This window comes from Cupressus sempervirens, chromosome 9, assembly GCF_028749045.1.
Source record: "Cupressus sempervirens isolate cs-2001-9-10 chromosome 9, ASM2874904v1, whole genome shotgun sequence".
NCBI lineage: Eukaryota > Viridiplantae > Streptophyta > Pinopsida > Cupressales > Cupressaceae > Cupressus > Cupressus sempervirens.
The window spans coordinates 178,212,090-178,238,737 of record NC_143126.1 but is presented as its reverse complement, the minus strand read 5'-3'; positions in this window follow the sequence as shown (position 1 = coordinate 178,238,737).

The window sequence follows — 26,648 nt, the reverse complement described above, 5'->3', positions numbered from 1 at the left end:
CTTCACCTTAATAAAAAATGTAAACATAGTCCTAACCATGTGCGTCACCTTAACCTTATGTGTATACATACATACTCACAAATCTTTATTCTATCTACAACCCTATCCTTAATCCTACTCTTGATGTTAACCTAGCCTTAACCCTTATTAATTCATAATAGCCTTCATCATAACTATAATAGTATATGCTAACTCTAACAATTACGCTAACATTGGAAATAACTTTTAAGCATAACTATATCCCTAATTTAAGTTCTATTTATGGTTGTAGATTTAACCTAATCATAATGTTAAACTAGCAATCACACCGTAGTGTGCAATAGGTATGCTATAAAGGTGTGAAATAATTTATGTGCACTTTAAATTAATTAACCCTGATTAGATAATTTATGAATTTTAAAATACTTAATTTTGATTTAGAATTGTATTTAGGCATAAAATTGAATTTTGTGAGAGTCATTTCATATAATTTGATTTAGAGTTAAAATGGTCTATTGTTATTACCATAAATTTGTCTCCATATTCATTTGAAATGTATAAGCTAATATAGCTCACAAGTACAAATAATTTTGAAACAATGAGTCTATGATAGTATTGTTAGAGTTTTATTTTATAGTTTTATTTACTGCAAGAATAATTTTCATTTATAATGACCTCAGCCTTCTTTGGCTAAGAAATTAGGGCTGCAGTTGGAGTGGCTATTGTTGGAGAGAATGGTGCCACTAATCAAATGACCATGCAAGTTCATCCCCAAGGTGTTTAACAAATAAATTCCTCTCCAGATATTGTTTTGAATGTCAAGGATTTTGATAGTGCATGCACTTGATTAGAGAAACAAACCCTCATTAGGCATTTTGTGGGTTGTACTCCTTGTAAAAGCATGTTGTGGGAATGGGTTTCCAAGGTTGTGACAACTCAACATCCTCACCTTGAAGTTTTTCAAAGCCTTACCAAAGTATTTTTCCTTTTTTCCCTTTGGTAACTGGAGCCAAGCTGAACATGTGTTTGTTTGAGGCCCCTAGACTATTAGGCCCTCCCTCCTAGTTTTTCAATGCTAGTCACATGATTTTTTTATTTTGGTGATACCAAGCTCAAGCTCCATGTTTGAGTTGAGTTCCCTAGACTACCTATCCCACACTGGTCATTTTTTTCATCTATTATGCAAATTGTTAGCAAGGTTGTTTTCCTTGAACTGAATAAGTTTTTCAATGCTCGACCACAATGTAGGGTTTATGTTGAGGTCCACCTATCTAGGGACCTCAAATACTCCTTGGATATCCAGATTGGTGGTACTACTTTCACTCAAAAGGTGCTTTACCTAAATCTTTTGAATACTTGTTATTGGTTCCAATCCATTGAATACAAGATTAGGGATTTTCCTTTGTTGGACCACAATCAACCACCTGTTTTGGAAACCAAGCTAGCTATGACTGCTAAGAAAGATGAATGGACTGTGATGGTGAAAAAAGGTAAGGCTTTGGATATTGCTAAGGAGAGATTTTTTCCTATGGATAATAGTAGACCTATCTCAAGCTTGGTTTAACTAGAGCCTTCAATCCCTCTACTTCCTTCACCTCCTATTTAAAATCCTAGAGTATAGGGGATAGTGGGTTTTCATACTCATGATCCTCATCCTTTATGAGTTCAGGTGCCACAAGAAGCATTGATGATTTCTTAGCAACCCTACATTAGTCTCACATCCCATATGGCCACGATGAGTATCTTGATAATGGGGAGAAGATTTGGAGGGTCATCTCTCTTCATGATGACTTATCATTTGATGCTTCCACATTTTTGCATAACATTTTATCCTCTCTTGAGATGAGGATGACATACAACCTAGTTTAACATGAATTTACTCTCATAGAATGTGTGGTGGCTATTAGACCTCCCTAGAAAATATTTTTTTCATGACACCAAGTGTCAGCTTTTTAATCTTGATGTGGTTTGTCTTAAAGAAGTTAAAGTGGCTATATTTCTCCTTACCTAAGCTTGTAAGGTTATTTATTTGGATAGTGTCATATTTTCTTCACAACATGAGGCTAGTTGATTTGAAGTTGTTACTCTTGTTTCCCTTCATTTACATTCTTCTATTATTTTGCATGGATCTGATCCTCTCCACAGGATGGTTTGGATTTTACTATCTTTTTAAGAGTCATTTTTTTAGTATTATTATTATTTATTCCCCTAATGATGTTGTTAACATTTATGGTTTTTCAATGTTGGTCATGTGAATTTTCTATTTATGATGATAGAAATATTAAATTTCTTTTTTGGGTAGAGTTCCCTAGACTAGATATCCCATACTAGAAAATTTTGTCAGCCATTGCATAAACTATCAACAAGGTTGTTTTCCTTGAACAAATAATTTTTTCAATGTTTAGGTACAACATATGATTTTTATTGAGGTCCACCTATCTAGATACCTCAAATGCTTTGTGGATATCTAGATTGGTGGTACCACCTTCACTCAAAAGGTGCTTTACCTAAACCTTATAAATACCTATTATTGGTGCCAGTCCATTGAATAGAAGATTAGGGATTGTCCTTTGTTGGACCACAATTTTCCACTCATCTCAAAAGCCAAGCTAGCCATGGTTTCTAAGAAAGATGAATGGACTATGGTGGTGAAAAAATGTAAGGGTTTAGCTACGGCTAATGTGAGCTCTTTGCCTATGGATAATGGTAGACCTAGCTCAAGCTTGGTTTAACTAGAGCATTCCAACCCTTTACTTCCTTTGGCTCATGTTTCAAACCATAGAGTATAGGTAATAGTGGGTGTTCATAATACTAACCCTCATCCTTTATGTATTTGAGCAATGTAAGTAACATCGATGATTACTTAGCAAACCCTACGTCAATCTCGCAACCCAAATTTTCATGATAAGTTTCTTGATAATGGGGAGAATATTCATAGGGTCATCTCTATTGATGACTCCTAGTTTGACACTCCTACATTTTTGCATAAAAATTTCTCCTCTCTTGGAGATGAGGATGACATACAAGATAGTTTACCATGAATTTCCTTTCATGGAATGTGTAGGGGCTGACAGATCTCCCTAAAAAATATTTTGATCATGACACCAAGCATCATCTTGGTAATCATGATGTGCTTTGTCTGCAAGAAGTTAAAGTGGCTAGATATCTCCTTACCTCATCTTGTAAGGCTATTTATCTAGATAGTATCATATTTACTTAGCATGAGACTAGTTGAGGTGGAGTTGTCACTCTTATTTCCTCTTGTTTACTTTCTTTCACCATTTTGCATGGATTTGACCCTCTGCATAGGGTGGTTTAGATTTTTCTACCTTTTTCAAATTCATTCTTCTATTATTATTAACATTTATGTCCCTAATGATGTTGTTGAGATATCACATCTATGGCACTAGTTGGCAGATTATTTTCCACCTGCAACCTACATTTTTTGTGGGGACTTCAGCATGGTTAAGCAGGCCACTAACAAGGAAGAGATTTTTCTTTTTTGATTAGTAGATGGTGAAAGAGAGGCCTATTTTTCATGAAAAAGTAGCTAGGTCTTTTTGGTTCAAATGCTAGTCATCGTTGCCCAAATGGGGTTTGGCATACATGGTCCAATTTTTGAGTTAGGTCCAACAATGTCTTAAAGAGACTTGACAAGGCTATGATTCCTATGCAGTGTTTTTTTTTAGTTTTTCACAAGTATGCCCTACCTATCACACCTCTACCAGATGTGGCATTGTCATATCATTCTCCCATTGTCTTTTCTATCACTTGGAAAACAACTCAACTTCATTTGTAAAACCCAGCTTTATCTCAATAATTCTTTGTTGTCCCATCCACTGACTATTTCTCCCATTCTTTGAGTCTATAATCTTGAGCCTCTTCCCCACACCTAGTTTAGGTGGATTCAATGGTGGAATGATGTCATCCTTCATACTATAAGGTTTCTTCACATTTATGATAGACATTTGGCTAAATACCATAGAAGATCTTATGAAGCCACAACTAAAGATTTGTGTACGGCCTTAGAATCCCTCACCATGAATTTATTTTATATGGATCTCCATGTTTTTATTGCCAATATTTGACACCAAAAGTAATCTATATATAGTTATGATGCTTTAAGATCTCAAATCAAACCCCATCTCCATTGGTTAGGGGTTGATGATCAGGCTTCTAAACAATGTTTTAATGTTGTACAGGCTTGTCATTTTGTAGTTGGCATCAAATGCATCTAAGAATACCAATAGGTTCTTATTGACCTTTTGGACATTATCCATGATTTTTTGAACCAATATGAGTACATTTTTATGGCTCAGGGGCCATCTGAGGCATGTCACCAATATTTACATGCTCGCCTCGCGATCACACCTAATAGGCTTTCTCTTGAGCAATATTCCTTTTGTGAGAAAATGTTAGCACTTGTGGACCTGAAAGAAGCTATCATTTCAATGGTTGATGACAAGGGCCCTAGCTATGATAGCTTTCCTTGTGAGTTTTACAAAATCCTATGGGAAGATATTTGCCCTGATTTTCTTCATGTGTATCATGAAGCTTACAGTTAAAATTCCACAGGCAACATTATAAATAAGGCAAACATTAAGCTCATTTGTAAAGCTAGTGATCTCAAGAAAATATGCATTTGGAGGTCCATGACTTTGTTGAATGTCTCCTACAAGATATTTTCCAAATCCCTCTCTTAAAATTTGGCACTTGCTCCCTCAGATTGTTTTCCCTAAACAAACTGGTTTCATCAAGTCTTGATATATTTTGGATAACATCATTGTTGTTTGGGAAGGTATGGAATGGGCTTGAAAATACAAAAAGAAGGCTTTACTGTTGACAATTGGCTATATGTAGATGTATAAATGTTGTCATTAATAGCAACATATTATGTACATGCTTGTAGTGAACCTTAGAAATAAAGATACATAGCTTTTAGGTACTCAAAAATTTGTCTAAGTATGAAATTGGTTTACAAAAACATATTTTTTTATGTATACCTAGTTTTTATGATGTTATTCTTGAGAAAAAATATATATGGAGACAGCATACATGTTGATGATAATGTGTATAGCCTTGGACATTAGTAAAGATAGTAAGGAAAAGAGATAATTAAGATTTATAGAATAGAAGAATTAAAGGTATTGTCTATAGAATAATTACTTGATCAATTAGGGACAACATCCTAGATGTTTACACTAAGTTGGAAAAGTTTATTTTGGTCCTAACCAACCTAGCAGAAATTTGTGTATAGGCATGGTGTTTATGAAAAGACATCTTGCGAGATTATTGTGAAGTAACATGCAAAAGTTGTGAATGCAAAATTTTGTATCATATCTAAAAGAAAGCTTTTGACAACCTTATTTTTTGACCCTAGCTAAAAAGAGGTACAACGTCTACTTCTATATTCAAGGAAATTTAATTACTTGTTTGGGCAATGAATGTTCTTGTAATTAAAAGTACATGTTTAGGCAGTGAGATCTTCTTGTACACATTGTACCACAATTTCTAATAGGGTTGGAACCTCCTAATAGGAACTCATATGTACTAAATATCTTTATAGATTCCTAACAGGGTCCATCCTCTAACAAGGAACATTTATATTAGTAAATCATCTTCTGGGTATCATCTCCATTGGGGTTTCCCTTGGCCAATGCTTCCCCAGTTAACAAAATATGGTGCTATTAGTTCTCTCTATGCATGGTTACTCTTACTATTCATCATTACTTTTTTACTATTTTATGCATGCTTCATAGTAATTAATAATATCTAGTTGGTTACAAAAGTTTGTAGAATACTGATTCAACACCCCGCCCCTCTTAGTATTCCCTATTTCTAACAATTGCTATTAGATTGCAGTTACTCAAAATAGGCTTAATAGTAAGAGTAAAATCCCTATGGATATGGAACAATTGATGAAGAACCTTGAAAAGGAACTTAAACAAATTGATCTCCTTACTGAAGAAAGAGATAAATTGAGAGATAGATATGAATACTTCAAAGTGTACATTGGAAAACTAAAGGACAAGATTGAAAATCTCAAATCCAAGCCTAAATCTACTGTATCTAAAATTTGTGATAATGAATATTCAAAGTTGAAAATGGAGTACAAGATCTTGAAGCATGAATTGAAGATTACAAATCTAAAGTTAATTTTGAATAATGATCCTAGCAAAGTCAAATCTAATTTGCAAACTAAAAATTCAAATCTTAGAGCCAATCTAGAAAATAGGACATTCAAATTTGAAACATTAAAAGCATATCATGAATAACTTCATAAGTACAATGCTATTGTGAAAGGTGGACTAACTCAAAGCAAGCTATGACTTGAAAAGCGTTATTCTAGCATAGAAAAGCTTGATGAAAAAATGTTAGTACAAAGATGTGCCTATGATTAGACTGGTCTTCGTTACCTATTTAACATTTTTGCAAAGAAACCTAAAAGTGGATTAGATCTAAAAGAAAAATATAAATCTAATGATAAGATTGAATCCTATCAATCTTCTGATAAATCGAAAGTAGTTGGACAAGAAAAGGAAATTGAGAAATTGGATGAACCTAAGCAAGTGTAATCTCCTAAAGAAACCAAGTATGAATTTAAAGGTAACTATCTTTCATGTAATGAAATAGATCATATGAAATGAGTTTGTGCAAATAAGTCATTTATCATGTTACAAATTTTTACTATCATAATTATCATGGTATTGGTCATAAAGCAATTAATCTTAAGAAGCCTAAATATGATAATGATAAAAGGAATAGTAGAATGTCTAGAAATACTAACCCTACAGATAGAAGAAGATCTAATGAGAGGACATCAAGAGAAAGAAGACCTAATGAAGAAAGAAAGTAGATCATGTGCTATAAGTGTAACAACTTTGGACACATAGCTCAGAATTATCAAAAACCTATTGATCAATAGAATCTTAGAAGCAGAACCCCAATGTGTTAGTTATGCAACAACTTCATACATCTAGTGAAGTACTATAAAATGGATAGAAGTAACAATGGAAGAAACTTTGGAAACAAAAGAAACAATTAAAGAAACTTTGGAAACAAAAGCAACAATGGAAGAAACTTTAGAAATGATAGAAGGAATCATCAAAGGAACTCTAGAACTAACAAAGACATTGAAGATCAAAAAAATGTAGTTAGTGAAATTCAAGAAGAGCTTGATGAGACATTTCCAAAGGGATTAACAATTGAAAAAATTTTAGATGATACAAAGAAAGGTAGATTGAATTTAGTAACCAAGTTTGATTCAACCAAGTTGAATTAAGCTTGTTCATAGCACCAGAATTTCAAACTTTAGTTAGAGATCAAACTATGAGTAGTGAGGTTGAGAAAATATGTATCTAGATGAGTTTATCTTCTAGCTAAGCTCACTTGCAATTTGGAGCTTACTAGAGCTAGTTACGAAGGAAATACAAGTTATTGTTACAATAATGAAAGTTCTATGACAGAAGATGGAATCTATGTTTTCAAAAAAAAAATTATGGAGTGAAAACTTGTGGAGCTTTTTAATGATGAAAGGAAACTATGGTTAACCTTGGGTAGCATTTGAAGATTAGACAGATGATTTTGAGAAGATATTTGACTTTAGAATGAAACTGTCAACTTTTTATGTAGCAAAGTGCATAATTAATGCCAGTTCAAGTTGGGTAAATAAATGGAGTATGAACTTGATTATTTCCACATTGTAATTATCTTAGAAGCTTAGATCACCTAGAATCAATTTGTCAAAGAAATTTCAAGAAAACCCCTACTTCCAAAAAAGGTATTTTATTGTTTTTTGCATAGAATTTATTCAATAAATTTCTATTTGGTAAAATCATAGATATGATGGTAGTTCATAATGTTGAGGATATTGAGGGACCCAAATTGAAGGTTGTCCCTGTCAAACCCTTAAAAGGAAACCTTAATTTGGCTCTATTGACAACTCTAAACAGCGTAGTTTAATTGGAAGACATATGAAGCTATTTGTCTAGGAAGTTTGAAAATATTGGAAGTGAATTTATGAACAAGGATATGAAAATTTTTTTTTTAAAGAAAAAATGGAGTATCCACCATATTTTATTAATAATATATTGACTCAATAACTCTGTCATGGAAGAGCTAGTAAGAAACCCTAGGATCATTTCTATATACAATTATATATTCGATAGTATTCAGTTACATAAGATATCCAATTGGCACTTGGAAATTTTTACAAAAAATAGCATTTGGAAAGTAAACCACCAACTAATGCCAGCCTGTCCCATAGATCATATTTTTGTATCACCCTCATAAACTCATTTTTTTATAAATAACTTGGATTAATGACTTTCTCCACCAAAGAAATGTATAGGGAAACTAATTGAATAAGGTCTAGAGCATTAGACAAAAATATTGCTATAAGTTGTTCTAGGAAAAAGAATTGACAAACATGTGGCGCCAAGAATTCTTCCCCAATTACTATGCGCATAGCAGTCCAAATTCTTGGTGAGTGGCAGAAAAACATGGAATCAAAAGAATCTTCCTCAATGTTCATAGGCGATACCTCTTCCATCCCTAGAGCTTGTATCTTTAGTCTATAATTTCTTGGCAACACATCATGGTGATACCTTCCGCATTGTCTACACTTCAAAATCTACCCAGTTGGTAGCTCCATTGTTTCAAATTAGACTAAACAAATGACTAATGTATAAGTGTGAATGAGGAAATAGATAATGTCGTAGGTGTACTCTCATCATTCAATCCATAAATTAGCCTATCTATCAAATCTCCACAAATTTTAGGGATGAAGTAAGTTGATTTTTGTTTGTACATCGGGAATGAAGAGTTCCCACAAAATATTTTGGGAATGTACTTCCTCGCAATACCTACAAAAAGTAATAATTTAGGTTGCAAAATTGACAATCTTCTCTAATGAGGAGGTTATCATATCCACACAAACTAGATCTTGTAGTTTAATGTCCTAATTAATGAGTTCAACATGTGCAAGTGAGATCATGTCTTGGCCATCACATGCTATATTAGCAAGATAGTATGCCACTACATTCCCCTCACGAAGGGTATGAGATATGTATATTTCATCAAAGGAACCAAATTTTCTAGAAGATATATCCTAATTTCCATCTGTGTGTTTCCCATTTTATGTAGCTATTGATAATGATCAAAGAGTCCCCTTCTACTTGCAATCATTTAAATACTCCTGCTTTAGCCAATGTATGGCCCATGAATAATCCATGTGCTTCCACCATGTTATTTGTACCACGAGGAAGATGTTAAGATTTTGATACTTTAACTACTCCATGATGATCTCAGATACATACACCTACTCCTGAATCACCTGGGTTACCACTAAAGGATCTATCAAAATTTAGTTTCACAATCCCTTCAACTAGAGGCAACCAAATAATCGATTTGTGATCTTGTGATTTGATTTATGATTTTGTTGACACCAACCAAATGGTACATGAATTTTTTTCCATTCCCTTGCAATCACATTATCCTAGCTTGTCATACATAGGTTACACTTAAGCTTTGAATGACTGGAGTTCACCATTTTAGAAATTTACTTTTCTAAGTTAGTATTAGTTCAATTGTAGAGGAGATTTTGTGGAAGATTCCTTTATTGCACCCCCACTAGATTACCCACACAACCAATGCTAGTATACATGTTCATAATATAGAAAATAAGGAATCTGGGTATAATTTTGGCCAAGATTGGAACAAGTCCCAGAGATTGCTTTGAAATGGCATCAAATAATGAAGTTTTCTTAGCACAAAAGTGCAACAATGTTTTGCAAATGTGTAGGATAAGAATAAATGGTCTACACTTTCTGATACTTGGCTACACTGTAAGAAATTAAAAGGTTGTGCAATATTTAGTTTGTGAAGTCTATCACTGGTTAAAACACTATTTTTGAATGCTAACCATGAGAAGAAACCTGCTTTGGGTAATGTTAATTGGCTCCAACAAAATGTGAATGCTTGGTAGGAAGGAGATTTGATTTCCTATTGTTGGATGATGTTATAGCCATCCTTAATGTTGTAACTACCTTCTTTTCTAGGGGCCCAAAGCACCTTATCATCTGTACTTGATAAGTACACTATGTTTTCTGAGAAAATATTTTCCATGAGTCATGCCAAAATTTAACTTGATACCCACTATTAACTTCCCATGAAATATAGTTAGTTACAATCTCCCTTGAGGTTATCATGAAGTTCCATATTGTTGAATCTTTCAGAGGATCAAGGATGGTCAAGATTCTAGTAGGTCTACTATTGTCTAAATATTTTTGCTACATGATTTGGCACCAAATATTGTTGGGCTTAGAATAAATTTTCCAAACTAAATTTCCTCCAAATGCTTTATTCCTTTTATGAAAATCATGAATCTCCGCTCCGTCAAGTTGTTTTCTTTATGTCATATAATCAAGTGATAACAATGGAATTTTCTTTTCTCCATTCATATTTGTTGTGCATAGGAAATCTCTCAAAGTCTTTTGTATGGCTTTAATGGCTAAAGAGGGAGTTTTGAGTACTAAAAGATAATAATTTAAAATTTTTGAAAGCACTGTCTTTATAAGAAGGATTCTTCCTAGGAAGGACAACCACCTCGCTTTCCATGCAACCACTCTTGATTTGATTCTGTCAATAATTGGCATCCAATAGCTTGATTGGTTGGCTCCTATAAAGAAAGGAATTCCCAAATAAATTGATGGCAGAAAGTTTATTATAAAGCCTAGAATATTGACAATCTCGACAATTATTTGATTTGTATTGAATAAGTAAATCTTAGATTTCTATGAATTCACTTTATGATTTGAGATTGTTGTGTATAAATCCAGGGATTGTTTAATTTGTTTTTCTTTTGAAACTGAAGAAGTTCCAAACAAAAGGGTGTCATCTACAAATAACGTGTGGTTAATGAAAATGCTTGTTTCACTAATACATGCACCTTTCCATAATCTTGTAGTCTAATTGTGTTGGATATGTCTACTAAAATATTCAGCCATTAGTATAAAAAGAATTGGGGATAGAGGATCTCCTTGCCTAACCCCTTGTGTAGATGAGAAGAATCTGATTGGAACTCCATTAATTATTACTAAGAAACAGACCCCTAATACATAGGCTCATACCCATTTACACCATGATTTTGAGAATCCAAATTTTTGCAAGACTTTAAATAAGAAATTCTAGCAAACCCTGTCATATGCTTTCATCATATCCAACTTAATGACAAAATTTGGAGTTTTGTCCATACTAATGGAATGGAGTGTTTCATGTGCTGCTAGTTCTCCCTCCATTGTTTCTCGACCAGGGACAAAACCACCTTGAGGTTGAGATAATAAACTTGGAATTAATTGTTGCATTATGAGACATATGGCTTTTGTAATGATTTTCTAGAGTGTATTATACAAGGAGATGGGTCTACACTCTGCAAAGGTCTTAGGTACTTTCACTTTGGGAATAATAGCTATATTAGTAGTATTGAAGTATTTCAACATGGTCCTATAGATCTTGATTCTTCAGTAACTCCCAATAGATACCACCCTACTATGTCCCAACATTTTTGGAAGAAGATATTTGTGAATCCACCCAGACCTGGTGCTTTATCTGGAGGAAGGGAGAAGACTACATTCCTTAGTTCCTGAATTGTGAATGGCACCATTAGCTTGATGTTATCTGATTCTATAACAATAGATGGAATGTCTAGAAGAAGATATACCTCCTAGTCAACTAAGTAGGGATGTGGGATCTAGAGGGCCAACAAGGATTTAAAGAATATCATCCCTTCGTCTTGTATGATTTGGGGATCTATAATTGAGGCACCTATATCTACATTGTTGATTGAGAAAATTTGGCTAGCTCTTATTTTCTATTTAGCTAGCTCTTATTTTCTATTTAGCTAATACATGGAAGAATTTTTTGTTTTTATGCCCCTCTTTCTACCATAATTCCCAAGATTTCTATCTACAATAAATCTCTTCTCTATTTTATAGTTCTTCCCACTCCAAAGATAGGCTTTTCTGAGCTAGGAAAGAGTCATTATCCATGCCATATCTTGTGATATTGTCCAACACTTCCTTTAGGTTTTTCTTTATAATATCCTTTTCTTTAAAGATATTTTGGAAAAATACTTCATTCCACTTTTTGATTTGGATTTTAGTATATTTCAACTTGGTTACAAATTGATGCATTTTGGTACCATCCAAGTGAGGGACATTCATCCACCATTGTCTGATTAGAGGCATGAATGATGGATGTCATAACCACATTCTTCAACCTTGAAGGATGAATTATGAGGTATATTCTAAGAAACTAGGTTAAAATTTACTTAGAGTCTAATAGGAAATGGTTTGAGCCTATTTTTGGTAAGATTTTTGATTGAAAGGTTGCCTTAAAAATGGCCCAATGCTGTGATACAAAAAAAAAATCTAGTCTAACAACAATCTGACCAAAATTAGATCTTTTATTGGTCCAAGTACATATGTCCCTTTACTTGGCTCAATGTCCACAAGATTATTATCTTGTACAAAGTGAGAAAAATATTGTATTGTTTTCAAGGGTGGAATAATGCTCCACATTTTAGTAACACTTTTAGTATAGCATTAAAATCACCTGCTATAGTTATGTGGTCTAATTGATGTGACTAAATCATTTGATTCAGCTCTTTTCAAACTCTTTGCTTATCCATTTTTGCAATGGGAACATAGACATTGATGAGGAGGATATTTTTGTCATAACAACTCATGCTTACTACTTGCCAATTATCCACTTGATTTGTGATATGTTCTTGGATTGACTTAGGATCCCATAATATATCTAGGCCCCCAGATACACCCAAGCCTAGTCTCTGGCCTATTACTAGTTTGTCCATTTCCTAATTGTTTTATCAAAATTCTCCTATGACAATTTTGTTTCTTGCAACAAGAAGATATCTTCTTTCATATCTCTTTCTTAATTCTACTCCTTTTGCTAGGTGCATTTAATGTTTGAAATTATGTGAGATAATCTTCATGGCTGACAAGGAGAACACATCATTCTCCTCATCAATCTTTTGGTAGGTGTGAATTTACCATCTAGAGTAGATTTGATACCTACTCAAATTTCTTATTTAGTATGAGTGTTTTAGGGATTTATTCCTCTTTTTTCTATTATGGGCTTGACTGGGGTAGTCATAAAGGGGGTTTGTTAGATAGATAGAAGTATATAGTTGCAACCCGATTGTATTGAGGTTTGATTAGAATTTGGCTCTGATTAATTTGAAGTTACTTCTACTCTCTCACGAGTCTTCTTCTTATAGGAACCTATGTCATGATCTAAATTTTAAGTCTTCATATCTTGCTCTTGATTTGCAAGATATTGTATCTCCTTATAGTCCATCTCCGTAAGTGCAATATCTTGCTTCCATTATCAAACTTTCTTATGTAGGATTTATTCCAAGTTGTCATCGTGCCCAAGTTCTAAAATGTCCTAAATTGCCAAAATATTACAAGTATCAAGCAGAGTTTGGTATTCTTGTAATTCCTAACATATTTTTGGAAGAGAGTCTAACCATAGGTAATAGGTGATAGATTTTCCTTATGAACGACAACTTTAGAAAATGCAAAACTTGGTTATGTGTTAATTTTGTCTAATTATTCAAGCAACCCCTCTTCTTCAACTATCTCAAAGATTAATTTAATGACCAGTTATGCAATCATTTGTTCCAAAAGCTGTCTAGCCTTCAAATCATTGACTACTTGATGACTAAGTGATTTTGGTATGATTCAAATGTTATTTAGTGAATTTTGATACATTAGTTGGTGTACTATATTGTTTACCTTTGAAGATTGCAACTCTAGCTATTCCCTCATGGTAATCATTGGTAATAAGGGCACTAAATATGGTTTAGGCTGGCTGATCTAGCAATGGACTGACGATTTGGTAATCTCAAAGGTGAAGAAGTTATAGTTAATCTAAATCTGCAATAAAAATCTATGATGAGGAAGATTAACCATTGAGATTAGCTCTTTATTTAATACTATTTAAACTATTTTGGGGGGTGGCCTTAAAACCTAAATAAAAAATTCTCAAATCCTTGTCCATTTTGGTTTCCTCTACCATATTTTGTGTGGGATTTTGCATAGAGAATTCTACTAAATTGGTGCAATGATCCACACATATGAGGGTCTTAGAATGCCCTAATTTCTTGCAATGTGTGGTAAAATGACCAAGCCAATTTTGATGTTTCTAACAAGTATTTACATCCTCCACAAAAATGTTCTAAACCAATATCCACCATTTTGACTTAATCTTTATCTGATCTAGTGTGGATTTTAAAGAATAAAGTAACACACAAACATAGGTATGCCAATGTGGGTATTCAAATGGAATGATGTAATGCTTGACAAAACTAGAAATTTTATGTACAATTATTTCCACAATTTCAAGATCCATGTATTCTAAAGGGAGTGAGGGGAAGGAGATCCAATATAGATTCTTTTTTTAAATCATATTTAACATGCTCCATGTTTGGTGTCCATATCCAAGTAAATAAAGTGTAGCCATTACAAAACCATCCTTTGAAATGGTGGACATCATCCCTAAAATCTAATGATCTAAAGGAAGCTGCAAAAACACCTATAGATGAATCCAGTTTAAAAATGTTTGTTAAAACCTTCCATCTATTCAAAGCCCATTTTATGATAACCTCAAACTTAAGAGATCGGTTTGTGAACTTACCAATGAGTTTTGTGTCTTGCAAAGCTTCGATTGGGTTTTGTAAAAACTGTTGTGTTAGGGATATTTCCATAGATTGCTTGATGCCTTTGTTCATAACTAGATCTCCATGAAAATGCACTCTAGAACCTATTGGGTCTCCATGATAATACATTCTAGAATCTAGAGATTGGACATCAGTATGCAAGTGAGCTTGTGTTGAAGGGTTGTGATTTTGAATGGGCATCCAAATTTTATTTTGTTTGAAGGGCACTCTAACTATGGAAGCATCTGGAACTATACTAGTATGTTTTACAGTTGTGTGTGCATACCTTATTTTCAAAGGGGATACTAGGGGGATACCTTCGCAAACATCTAAGATTAGTTGAATCTCAGCATATTTTCCCTTCCTATATTGATTAAAATTTTTTCTCTTACTAAGATAGTTATTCTGGGGAGGTGCCAATGTTTGGTGTAATAAAAGTGTCATTGCAATATGAGATTAGTGAGATGATTCACCATACTCAAAGTCTGAATAACCTTGAGCCACACCTTGCACTTCCTTTCGATCCTTTTGAGGTTTAAACTAAAACCTAGTGTTTACAAAAAAATTCATTGGGTGGACTATGGCTTTTCCAAAGAAAATGTTGGTAGCAAATATATTGTTGGACTTGATTGAGATATTCTTCTCCACAAAATGACAATGAAGAAAGTCATTGGGTAAGTGGCTACTATGACCGAGTTTAGGATTTATAGGTTGGACAAAAGAGGTTGCATGGAAAAAAAATTCCATGTCAAAATGTAAACCCTTATCAGCCTGCTAATTGTCGTTGTTGACGTCCTTTGGGGAGTTACTAAGGTGGAAAAACTCTTTCAATTTCTCACTCTATGATTGTAGTGGTCTTCTTCTCCCCACCATTCACCATTACCACTCTCCACCCATCTCCCCCTCTCCAATTTGGATGGATATGGAAAAAAAATTTCAACCATGATATGTTTGTGAAGCCCAGATTTGAATATCTAAAATATTTAGATTTATTCAAATACTACTTCTATCATGAACATGATAATGAAGAGTGGACTCAAATTATATTAAGCATAATTCATAATGGGAATTTTTGGATGGGAGACAATGTAGTTGACATTTATTCTAACCTTATTCATAAGGTAATTGATCTTAGCAAACAAGGCAGTGTACCCATTAGTGAGAAATTAATCAAGAAGAAAGTTGAACTCAATGTTAAAGTAGTTTATAATGGCAAGGCAATGGTGATTAGCACCAACACACAACATGAGTGATATTCTTGAGTAGAATCATTGAATTTTCTATTTGTGTAAGTTCTAAGAGAGATGAGTTATCAGTAAGGTTATCTATGCAGCCTACAAGATTTATGTTGAGAAAGAACAAGTGAATTTGAGAGAGATTTTGAGAGTACAACTCCTTTAAAATACAGAGAAGATAAAGAGAACTAAGAATGGTGTATTTAGATTTTAGTCACTAATCAATCATATTTTATTTCATGTACTTACAAGATTTCCATTTCTATCAGTTACAAAAATTATGAGTAGTGAAAGATGTACTATGGATAATATAATAGATGGATGCAAAATGCATCCTATAGATAAAATAGTGGATAGTGGAAATTTTATTATGAGAATGTTCCAAAATGAAATGAAACAAAGATTTAAAATTACATAGGCAATTGTTGATAGATATAAGTATGACATATGTTTTATGGTAGATATAAGCCTAACTTATATTGAAGCAATAGAACCAAGGGAAACATTTCTTGAACCCTTAGGTTATGAATTGAGTATTGATGTAGCTATTGGTTACATTGATCTATAGCTAAATTCAAGAATGGACCAAGCTTCATATAGATTTGGAACATTTGAAGAGTTGACTCAGTCATCTTACCAGGCATCTTTAAAAAAAAAAATCTCATATGAAGGTTGAGACTATGATGAAGAAAGCATTGCTTGAGGATATTATGTGAGAAGAAGAATCACAGGTAGTCAGACAAACTATCTCCAAACTTAAACAAACTAGTGAACAAGGTGTGATGTATGTGACACCTCTATCAGTTGATCGAGCATCATATGTATCCATTATAGTGACTCCTACAAAGAAGAGTATCCCGTATGTTGTTGTATCAATCAAGAAACCTAGTGAGCCCAAATCAAAGTCTAAAATGCTAGTAGAAGTTGACATTCATAAGTCAAAAAGAGTTAACCAACTAGCTACTAGACCTGAGAAAAGGAAGGAGACATTGTTCACAATTTCATATTCCGGTGAGGAACAAGAAGAGGAACAAGAAGTTAAATAGCCTAAAGAGGTTATTGTTTCTAAGTAGCCAGTAGGTGAAACAAGGCAACCCTGGAAATCAAAGATAGAATAGATTAAAATAGCTATTCCCAATGAAGGGCACTCTGTGCAAATGAATAAGTTTTATTATTTGTACAATGATATTGAGAAGGAATAGATTGATATCTCTACTATTAGATATATGGTTCTTAACAATTTGAAACTTGAAGATATTGAAGACACTATGAATCAAAAAGTCCATGATAGACTTATAGAAAAGAAGGCACTAGTTCATGAAGAAGACATGGAACTTCAAAAATCCATGATAAGAACTATGTGTAGAATTGATGATGAAGAAGAAATTAAAAAATTGATGAATAATCTAGCACCTTACTTACGAACTAAGATTAGGACATGTATATTTATGCAAGGTGAGAAGAATGTCATAAGAAGTGAAATAGTTGTAGCCATTGACAAGATGATGATTGAGCTAAAGACAACACCTACCACTGCAAATAAAACTTTGAAAGTATCAACAAGTGGTGATACAATACAAATTGATCAAACTAATATTACTATTAATATTAAAAAAGAGCAGAAGGAAGAAAAAGAGAGAAAAATAAGGGAGATAGTAGAGAATAAATAGAAGGAAGATGAGACTAAAGCATCTAGCTCATCCACACCACTATCTCTTTCCGACCTTACAAGTGATGATGATGATCAATCTGAATTGATCTCATCTTTCACCAAGTTGATTGAGGAGAATAGGAAAGTCAAGAGTCTACAAAGGACATTAATGGGGGTAACTAACAGATTGCATAGCAATCTGGTAGCCAATGATACAAAAGAAGAACCCGAATATAGATCCAAATTAGTAAAATCTTTTGATGAAGAATTTACTGATTTTTTGAATTTTGTAGAGTCTAAGGCTCAAATTTCTCATGATGCTAATCTTTATAGCACTATTTTTCAGAAATAAAGAATGATTTGTTGAGTCTTGATATGTATATCAAGGAACTTTGAAGATATCAACAAGATGGAAATGTAGTATAAATAAAATGTACTTTATCTCATAGGTTGAGTAAAGATTTTGACATAAGGTGAAAGGGAAGCTAAGTGAACTAGAAGCTCTAACAAGTTAACTACAAGAACCCTCTAGCAGAGTTGGTGATTTTGAAGGACAAGGTGTTGGTGTTCACACTGACATTAGAAAACTACAACTTGAAAAGTGCAAATTTTGAGAGGATTATCTGATTTCAGAGAATCTATAGCTCTGAGACTATCATCCATTGAGAGACAATTAGAAGAATGTGTTAAAGAAAAGGAGACTTGTTCCAATTTCATATATTCTGCCCTTAATGCAGTTGATATTGCATTATATGCCTTATGTACAATTCTCACAATTATCGAAGCAATTAAGGACACATGAGAGAAAGGTATGGATAGTCTAAAGGTGAATTTTGATGATTGTATGAAGATGATATCAGCTTGAGGTAGTGAGACAAAAGTTTTGACAATTCTTTTAACAATAGTTAGACAGAACTTTTTGATAATTTGTTTGCAAATTTTGACCTTTTTCATTGATGTCAAAGGGGGAGGAATTGTATGAGAATATTTTACGTAAGTTACGTATTTTGTAAGTCATAGAAAAATGGGTAACATTTGTAATAAATGAAGATTAAGCATTTTTAATATATGGTAAGTATAGTAATGTTGCAAGTTTTGGTTAAGTTTTTGATACTTAGCCAATTTTCCTACTTTGTTGTCATCAATGCCAAAGGGGAAGATTGTTGAAAATTGGATATATGTAGATATGTAAATGTTGTTATTAATGGTAACGTATGATGTACATTCTTGTAGTAAATCTTAGAAATAAAGATACTTTTATTTTTGGTACTCAAATAATTGTCTAAGTGTGAAATTGGTTTATAGCAGTGTATTGTTTTATGTATAACTAGTTTGTACAATGTTATTCTTGAGAGAGAAGATAGATGGACATAGTATACATGTTGATTATGATTTCTATAACCTCGAACACCAATACTTATGCTACACATTGAAGAGATAATTAATATTTACATAATAATGGAATAAAAGGTAAAGGAATTATTTTGTCTACAAAATAATTACTTGACCAATTAGGGATGACATTCTAGATGTTTACTCTAAGATGGGACTATTTATTTTGGTCCTAGCCTACCTAGAAGAAATTTTTATAAAGGCATGGTATTCATGCAAAGACATCTTGTAATATTATTGTGAAGTAACATGTGAAAGTTGTAAATGCAAAGTTTTGTATCATATATAGAAGCAAGCTTTTGACAACATGATTTTGTGATCTAAGATTGAGATGAGGTCAAAGATCAGCTAAAAGAAGGTACATCATCTACTTATATATTCAAGGAACTTTAGTTACTTGTTTTGGTAGTGAGCTCTTCTTGTAATTGAAAGTACATGTTTGGGCAGTGAGCTCTTCTTGAACACATTATACCACAATGCCTCATAGGGATTCAAAGTCTCTTAACAGGGACTCATATGTACTAAATGTATTTATAGACTCCTAACAAGGTCCATCCTTGAACAAGGAACATTTATATGAGTACACAATCTTCTGGGTATCATCCCCGCCAGGGTTCTCACTTGGACAAGGTTTCCCTAGTTAACAAAATATGGTGTTACGAGTTTTGTTTGTGCATGGCTACTCTTAGTGTTTAGCATTACTTGTTTACTTTCTTATGCATGGTTCAAAGTAATTAATAATATCTAGTTGGTAATAAAAGTTTGTAAAATTCTTATTAAACACCGCCCCCCCACCCCCCCCCCCACCCCCCAACCTCTCAATATTCCCTACTTCTAACATTTATTTCTCAAGATTGATTTTTCCAGAGCTTATGACCAGATTCAATGGCCTTTAATCCTAGCCATGCTTCAAGCTCTGGGATTTGGTCCAGTCTTTTTCTAGTCTATGTAGATTCTTTCTGGTGATGCCTCTACCTACATCACCATTAATGGGAGAAAATCTAAAGCTTTTGGGATCTTCAAATCTATTTGTCAAGGTTTCCCCCTTGCACCTTGACTTTATGTGTTGGTGGCTAAGGGTTTTGGCTATCTTCTTGTCAATTTCATTTCTTGGGCTCTAGTGCATGGTATCTCTCTTCAAGAGTCCTCCACATAGCTTGTTAATGGCCATTTTTTAGATGATTCATTCCTTCCTTTGGTGGGAGATGAAGACAACATTGTCAAGACCTTGCGATGCTTGGATATTATTTGTCTTGTCACTAGGTCTACCATTCAATGGCATAAAACCCTCTATTACAAAAAATATTTCTTGCTAGTCCCTCTATGGTTGCAGTAGTATGGGTGGGAATTGGTTCATCATAGAGAAATTTTTAATTTTTCGAGCATTCCCTTTGCTTTTCAAGCCTCCCCAGTAGAGTTGTGGAATGTTGTTCTTACATGGATTGAGAAGAAGCTGGAGTATTGGATCACTAAGCCACTCTCCCTTATGGGCAAGTTTCAAGTCTATTCTAAAGTGCTTATTGTCGTGCATGTCTACTACTCTTCCTCTTGGACCCCTTCCAAAGATTCATACCTCAAGCTTGAGCATCTCCTTAAGTACTTTCTCTAAGCCTCTGATGTTGTGCATCACGCCTTTCACAAAGTTTCTTGGGATTATTGTTGTTTTTTGAAAGATTCAAGTGGGCATGGGCTATTTTCAACTCATAAGCAAGAGATTTCCCTTTGTGCTAAGTGGGTTATTCGAGCCCTCACTCGAGATGAGGCCTGGAAAATTTTACTACGAAACTTCATTTCTTCAGCCTTTCTAGTTAACCAACATGTCTAAAAGGGGATTAGCTTTCAAACTCTTCTTGTGACTCTTGAACCTATTTAGATTCAAAGAACTTTTGTTGTTAAGATAATTTAGAAAGCTTTGGAAGCTCTCAAAACTTGGCTTCATTGGGCAAGTAATGGGTTCAAAGATGGCCTCTAAATAAACAAGAAAAATCATTGGTGCTCTCCCTTGTTTTCTCCTCAAGGTGTTCCTTTAGCTAAGATACAAGGAGCCATCACTCTACACTTGTTTTGAAGGCATATTCAAAACTCCCTAGGACTTATTTTCCCAGGTTACTATGAACCTTCACTCATGGGAGGACTATTAGGTTCAATTCAAGCTCATTTGTGCAGATCGATAAACGGTTGATCTTCTAGTTTTTGTGGTGCCTCCCAATTTGCTAACCAAGCTTGCTCTTTACTCATCTTGTCCATGGTGGAAAGATTTGAAGTGGTATCATGTCACTTCTATGACTAATTACAAGCCCAAGATGGGGTATCGATGGCTTATGCCCCATCTTTTGATTGTTGATACTCTTAATCAGCACTGACATTTGCATTCTTCTAATAAGACTTGGAGTAATAGATTTACCATTGTCTAGCATTCCATTATGATGAAAAATATTTCTAACTTTCCTTGGTGCCTCCTATTCCAGGGCTTGTGTTTGGGCCCTCAACTCTGGCATCTAGTAGTTACAGATTCTAGATTGCATTTTTATGGCTAGCCGAGAGATTATTGCACATTTTCTAGTTCTACAAAAGAACCTAGAAGTATTGGATTTGGATTCATGACTTTTTCAAGCCATTTCTTCTAGAGGATTTCACTTAGCATATGGTTGTTTTGAGAGATCCACCCAAGCTTCCTTTTAGATGTGCCCAGATTTGTCAAGCTTTCAAAATGGAGATTTTGTTTACCATTTGGAAGGACCATAATGTTGTTTTAGTCTCTCATAGCTTTCTTCATATTCATGTTGCTATGTACTCTAAATCACGTATCTATAATAATGTCATGATGTAGATTCAAGTACAAATTGCAAAAGTCATGCTGGAGGTGGCTCACCTACAGGAGTTATTAGCTCATTGGGGAAATGCACCTTGTACGATCAATTGCATGCCTTCGGCTTCTTTATCCAGTGACTACACTCCTCCTAGTCTTTGATGAGGCCAGAGTAGACCTACACACCACTCACATACTCCCTAGTATTAGCCTCATCACTACTCTCCCAATGGTTTTAGTGGTCGTTATTGCTTGGCCTCACCTCCATGAAGGTTGGGCTCAGGTTGGTCCCTAGTGACTCCACCTGCTACCCCTAATGCGGGTTGGCCATCTATGTAACATGACCCCAAATGAGCTTCCCTTGGTTAGACTTATTCATTGTTCCAACCAGATAGGAGGGTGATAAAGATGATGATGTTACTGCAGATGATAGTTTGGCTCAACTTGAGCCAACCACCAACCCCAAGGACTTTTGGGGTTCTGCTGATAAAGATCCACCCTTGGCTAGCACTACTCTTATAGCTTGAGGACTTTCTTCTTATTGCCTATATATGTTTTTTTGATGAGTAGTTGTTAATCCAGCCTTGTGCCATTTCAACTCGTGGGGTGATCTTCTATCCCTTGACCCCCTTTTTGTGAATATGTATCTTTAAAATTATAATTAATGGAAACTATCTATTCATCAAAAAAAATTATAATTATAATATTTATAATTATAAAAATCATAGTATTTATTATACCAAGTTCAATATAAATTTGTAGTTGGTGATACTGAATTCTCATTCAAAAAATATTGAATTCAATGGGTAAATCAAAGATATAATAAGAATCAAAGGTGAAACAATTAGAAAGATCACTTTACATCCTTGAAATCAATAGTATATAAACATTCACACTCATCTTTGTAGTGGCTAAACAATTTGAGCAATTGTATCATTTTTTCCTGGTTTTCTTAGAGCAACCCAATTGAATGACCACCAAAATCTTCTCAAAATATCTCAATTGAAGCCCATCCAACATAGTTGATCCATTCAATGAATGTTGGAAAAGTGTCCAAAGAATAGAAATTGCAAAATCAGTTGCCAACTTTGAAAATCTAAGAATCTTCTTCACAATAAGAGGAACAGTCAAGGCATGTTCATATGTGGAGCTTGGCCTTCCGAGAAAGAACACAGGAGATCCATAGCTGCCAATCCTCTTTCACATATGTTTTTATCTTCTTCTACTAGGATTTCTAACATAAGAGGGATTGCTCCAACTTTTACTAGCTTCACATAGACTTTAATGTCCCTTGAGATGTAGTATATGGTGGTCAGAATTGCTTTGGTCTCACATTTCTTCACCATATCTACTAGATCTTTCTCTTCCAAACCATTTGTTGATTTGGGAAGTTTTTTTTGATTGTATGATTAGAATCATCCATCTGAAGCCATTGCTCAAATTTGGGGGAAAAATGATTGCAATGTGAGGATAGAAATAAGGGAAATAAAAATTGGAGTTTTGAATGAGAGTGGTAAAAGGGAAATCAAGATTGAAGTTTTGAATGAGAGCATAAAAAGGAGAAATCAAGAGTGGAATTTCATATGGAGTTTTCTAAGAATAATCATACATCTTTCCTGCTACCACATTTGAGTTGAGCACAAAATTCTATCCTAGATCATGCATTACAATTTCATGCTAAAACCTCAAAAATATTGATCTATCGAACTGATTGCAAACCCACCCGATAAAGAATACCTACAAACCCACCTAGGTATAACCTTTCCCTCCCCAGTTCAAATGGTCACCCCAATCCTTATCCCAATCAAGCCACAACTAGTTCCCCAAAAATGGTTGCAATTGTTAAGCTTCTATCCTAGCCAACATTCATTTAACAAATAACAAAAAGCAAGTTCACAAGGCATTATTTTTCGTATAGTATGGATGTCAAATCACTGGTAGAACACTTTGATGGAAGCTGCTATGAATTGGACATATCTCACCCAGGCACCAAAACATGAATAAATTTGTGCATTTTCCTTTTAATATGGTTAAATGACTGAGATTTCTTCGATGGTCATCCAACCTTATCTTGGATTTCAAACCATTGATTTTAAAATCAGCTCCTTCCCTTCATATGGTGAATGCATATGGCGTGTTTTAGCAATCGTACCTTAGTGTGCAATAGGAATGTCATGGAGATATGGAAGTTCAATTAACTATTTTTTCCTTTCTCTCTCTCTCTTTCTTGGCCCCTCTATATTTAATTATCTCTAGAAATCTATTTTTCCTTCTATCTTTATCTCAAAATCTATTATATCTCTTTATCTTTTTTTACCATCTTTCCACTCTCTTTTCATCTCTTCCTCTACCTTCCACACCCCCTCCATATTTAGACATATATCCCCCTCTCTATCTATCAATCTCTCTCCATCAACCCTTTCCTATACCTCATTCATTTTCCCCTCTATCTCTATCTCTATATCTACCTTGTTATCTCTCCATCCTTATATTCCCCCCATCTTGTCACCTCTCTCTCTCTCTCTCTCTCTCTCTCTCTCTCTCTCTCTCTCTCTCTGTGTGTGTGTGTGTGTGTGTGTGTGTGTGTATAGTATCTTCATTTTTCTATCTATCCATCTCTCACTTGTTTCTTATGTTTCTCTAAATATAGTTTTCTCTACCATCTATATCTATCATTTTCTCCTCTATCTCTTTCCATCCCTTATTCTTCTCTACACATACCTTCCTACATATCCATATAAATCTATATTTGTCTTCCTCTCTATTAGTATCTTGTTAACTCATCACACTCTTTCCCCTTCTCTATGAACACACCATAAATGTTTTTAATGAGTTGTTACTACATATAAGGAAGGGTATGTACAAGCAACTAAAAAGAGACCTACAAATTATTTTGTGCCTATAAATAATGCATTTTTCAATGGTATTCTGAATAACTACATACACAAAAAACATGCTCACCAATCTTGCAATCATATTTTTCCTTCGAAACCTTTTCAAAATAGGTGCCCAAACCTTCCCAATCTTGAGTATTTAGGATTTCAAAAATAAATTAAAATGAAATGAAAGAATTAAATATTCATATAAACTACAATAGAAAAAGAAACACTAAGGAGTAGGAGTAACAACATTTGAAGTATTCCTTGAAGGAATGAAAAGACAAAATAGTCACCAATGTGATGATGAGAAGAGAGTCTCCTAAATATAGAGGATATTTGCCTAGAAAATCAAACCCTTACATAAGAAGATACATATATCCTTAACTTCCATGGTGGGGAATTTTTCCTTTAGATCTCTATCTCTACTTTGATTTGTTGATATTAGGTTTGAAAAATCAAAGAAGAGAGAAATATGTTTGTATGTCCCTAAATTTAAAAACTACTTAATTTCATAGAGGATTTCATATTAAACATGGTGTACTAGGTAGGCTATAGTTAGAGGAAATTTATTGTTAGAAACATTGACAAAATAATGTATGTACATGCACTCTGAGCTCATGTGATCCAAACATCTTATCACTCCACACTCCCCTTATTACTCTAGCACTTCAAGTCTCCTTATGTCTCCCACCATCTATCATTACCCCTAATCTTTCCAACTCTCCGTATCACTCTATAATACAAACCTTATCATTCCAACAATTCATTATTTCTCCAAATATCTTATCTTACTTCTCCTTATGCCTAATCTCTCCAAGAGAGTCCACTCATTTTTGTAATCTTTATTACAATTAAATATATCCAAGTTATCTTATATCTTAGTTTAATCAATTCTATATTTCTAAGGAGTGTGAGTCAAGCTTTATGCAATATATTTTTTTGTGATGATTTGGTAGTTATCCAACAATATTATTAAAATTATTAACAATGCAATAATAGTTACTATCAAGAATGGAATTTAGAACAAAAGACCATTTTAAATTATACACTTCTAGTATATATAATCAAAATAATTATATTTTTAAAAAATATTATGACCCTATAATTATAATTTTTAACATTATAATAATATAATTATCTTTTAGTAAATGATTATGTAAATAATACCACTTAACATTGTAACTATCCATTTCTCTAATTATATTTCCCCTCTTTAATAAGTAAATCAAACCACATCTTTCTTATAAGTCTCTTCTTATTTTGTTATAACCATCACCTCACTAACTAGTTACCTCTTTTAATTCCATATAAATGTTGTCTGACTCTATGTTACAAAGGGAAATTGTGATTAACAATTGAGAATTTGTACATATATATTTTTATAATAAAAAATCATGAAATTGTCCATTCAATGTTGTGCTAGCAGATGTGCTAGTCATTCCTTCTTAATGGCATTGAGCCACTTTTGCATATCCTTCACCTAACTCTCCTAATTTATAACTTAGAATTCTAGCGACAGATTTAACTGTTGCGTTGCATATTTGAATAGCATATCACAATTTGTTTATATGATATAAACATCATATAATTAAAATACATGGATTAGTCTACAAAGCTACAACAGTCATTTTAAAAACTTTCTGGAGTCTTAATGGAAGGGATGATGGTTGGTGAGGATGTCTAACTATGAGTAGGGGAGACAGTGAGGAAGTAGAGGCGTAGGCTACGCTTCAACAGATGCCAAATTTGGCTCAAATAGAAGTTGTTTTGATTGATTGTTATGGGTAGAATTTAAATGTGGGTGTTAGGCATTTGATTCACTTGTTGTCGCAGGTATCACGTGCCACAAGAATAGTGAGAATTTTGTGTATTGAGGTAGGAGAAGGTACACTACTTATGATTCTTCTTTCACACTTTGGCTTCAATATATTATGGGTGGAGGGGTTGATCACGACAGTTACCA